This window comes from Setaria viridis, unplaced genomic scaffold, assembly GCF_005286985.2.
Source record: "Setaria viridis unplaced genomic scaffold, Setaria_viridis_v4.0 scaffold_310, whole genome shotgun sequence".
Lineage (NCBI taxonomy): Eukaryota > Viridiplantae > Streptophyta > Magnoliopsida > Poales > Poaceae > Setaria > Setaria viridis.
Window position 1 is genome coordinate 43,098 of NW_027255885.1, and position 3,063 is coordinate 46,160.

Sequence of the window (3,063 nt, forward strand, 5' to 3'; positions counted from 1 at the left end):
ACGTGTATACGCCACGCCATACAATCGAAATAGAAACATGGGACGATTCCAGAATTTTGAATAGATCCGTGGGGATGAGAGAAGTTGTTGTTGAGAAATATTAAATTGGAAAGGAAGTCAAACTCCCTATGGAACCCGTGATCGGTTGTACCTGTACTTGCAGGGATACGAAAACTCGCTATTCACTCAGTTTCTGGTCAATAATAAGATTATGTAGGAGAGATGGCCGAGTGGTTCAAGGCGTAGCATTGGAACTGCTATGTAGGCTTTTGTTTACCGAGGGTTCGAATCCCTCTCTTTCCGTTTCTGTTAATTCACCAACGTTACCGACCACAATGTATCAAATCAAATAGATTTCCGCAATAATACCTTTATTTGATAGAAATTCATTATTCCAAATTAATTACTTTGGTACGTAAAATACAAATGAGCAAAAAAGAAAAAAATCCTACTGTAGATAGATCCATTTGTGATACATGAATGAGAAAATACGGATTAAGGCCCTTCCGCGAAAAGGGGATAAAATTCTATGAACCTTTCTTATTTTCGTTAGGTTCAAGTCTGACGAGAATAAAGAGAGAATCCCATTCTACATGTCAATACCGACAACAATGAAATTTATAGTATTCACTAAGGTTGATCCGTCGACTTTATAAATTGTGAGGGTTCAAGTCAAGTCCCTCTATCCCCAATAAAAAGCCCATTTTACTTCCTAACTATTGTACCAACCTCTATTTTTCATTAATGGTTCAAACAAGATTCACTATCTTTCTTATTCTACTCTTTCACAAACGGATCCGAACTTACTTCTTTGGATCTTATCCCATTCATACAAATGAACATATTATAGTATAGGCAAGTAATCCCTATTATTAAGTAAGTCATTCACAATCCATATCATTATCCTGACATTTACTAAGTCCAATTTTAGAATACTTTTTTCTTTTTTAGTCCCTTTAATTGACATAGATACAAGTACTCTACTAGGATGATGCACAATAAATGGTCAGGATAGCTCAGTTGGTAGAGCAGAGGACTGAAAATCCTCGTGTCACCAGTTCAAATCTGGTTCCTGGCACAGAAAAAAGGATCTACCGAATAGGTATTGATGCAAATTACTCGAGATGGATTGGGATACATATTCTATAATAATATAGAAGGAGTATGATTTTTTCATCTAAGTAGATAAATCTCTAAATAGAGACACTTCTTTTTCTTTAGGGTCAAAATCTCGGGTTCTTTTCTTTATGGTACAGAAGGAGGTGAGATTAGGTTCCCTTTTCTTCATTTTTTCATTTCTTATTCTGCTATTCCGAATATTTTTATATTCTTGCTTATCTTACTTTCCTAGTTGTTCTAAGTAATGCGCGCGGTACAAAGTTGTTCTAAGTAATGCGCGCGGTACAAAGTTCGTGGTAGGGAACTTCTTTGAGTCATCGTATTTTTCTGTTTATACGAAGGAAATGAATATGTGATTTTCCAAATTGGAGAATCGAAATGAAGCCCTTTTTTGCTCAGTCTATCTGGACCCTTTTGTATAATAGGAATTCATTCTAATATAATAGGTATTCCGTTTCGTCTAGGAACAGAACGTAAAAATATTCCTTGACTTGAATAAAATCTGGAGTTGTGTTGTATAAGTGAGCATGAATTTATTATCATTCAATGAGCATCTTGTATTTCATAGAAATTGGGGGTTATATAGTCCTTACGTAAGGGCCAGCCTATCCAACTTTCAGGCATTGGGATACGTTTAAGGCGTGGATGATTATCATAAGAGATTCCCACCATATCATAAGATTCGCGTTCTTGAAAATCGGCACTTCTCCAAATCCAGAAGACAGACGGGATTCTAGGATTATCCTTTTGGGCAAAGACTTTTATGCTGCATACTTCTTCTTTTCTATCGGTACCATACTGTATTCTCGTAAGATGATACACGCTAGCTAAAGATCCACCAGGTGCTACGTCATAAGCACATTGGGAACGTAAATAATTGTAACCATATACATATAAAATGACAGCAATGGAATCCCAATCCCCTGCTTTTATTTGTAAAGTCTCTATTCCTCGGTGATCGAAGCCCAAAGATCTATGAACCACCTCATGTTTGACTAGCCAATTAGATAACCAACCCTGCTGCATTGTCTTGATCTCTCCCCCTTTGTATAAATATTTCACATTTCGAATGCAAGTTTGAAAGATTGCCCTGCTCTTTCTTTTTCTGCACAAAAGAGCCCTTCCTAATTCACTAATTTGTAGGAAGATACTGGACTTTTGGATTTGAAAAAAGTTTCAGAAGATATGTCTAAAGTAGACGGTGATTGATAGAGCAATTCTTGCTCGTAAGTTCCAGTATGAGTACTGCGCCGAACATAAAGCTTGTGACTGGTAGTAAAACATCGATTTCTCTTTTGAGATAGAGTTCGATCCTCAACTATTTCTCGCGATATCTTCTTACGAAGTTTTGTTAGGGCATCTATAACCGCCTCCGGTTTAGGTGGACAGCCCGGCAAGTAGACATCCACAGGAATTAACTTATCGACTCCCCGAACAGTACTATAGGAATCCGTACTGAACATTCCCCCAGTAATACTACAAGCTCCCATAGCAATGACGTATTTTGATTCAGGCATTTGCTCATATAATCTCACTAAAGAAGGAGCCATTTTCATTGTTACCGTACCGGCTGTTAAAATTAGGTCCGCTTGCCTAGGACTTGATCTTCTTGGTACCAATCCATAATGATCAAAGTCGAATCGCGAGCCTGAAGCAAATTCAATGAAACAACAACAGGTACCATATAGAATAGAATAGAATAGAATAGAATAGAAGGGGCCATAAACTGGAGAGTCTTGACCAATTCGAAAGATCATTTGGTGTAGTTGAAATAACGGAATTGGAATCGGTCAAGTATAGGAAATTAATATAAGAATGAATAACTTTCTTAATGGTTTATTTTTATTCTTTTATTTATCTTAATATTCATTCCATTCAGGCCATTCCAATGCTCGCAAGCAAGCACGAAAAAGCTTCTATTTCTAAACGGAAACGCCCAATACA

General features: G+C 36.9%; 2 non-coding genes across 2 annotated transcripts; both read left to right on the top strand.

Annotated features, from left to right (window-relative positions):
* Positions 1 to 216: 216 nt before the first annotated feature.
* Positions 217 to 303, top strand: TRNAS-GGA (transfer RNA serine (anticodon GGA)). The gene has a single exon. It is a non-coding gene; the product is annotated as a tRNA-Ser (tRNA).
* A 702-nt stretch (positions 304 to 1,005) lies between these two features.
* Positions 1,006 to 1,078, top strand: TRNAF-GAA (transfer RNA phenylalanine (anticodon GAA)). The gene has a single exon. It is a non-coding gene; the product is annotated as a tRNA-Phe (tRNA).
* The last annotated feature ends 1,985 nt before the right edge of the window (positions 1,079 to 3,063 follow it).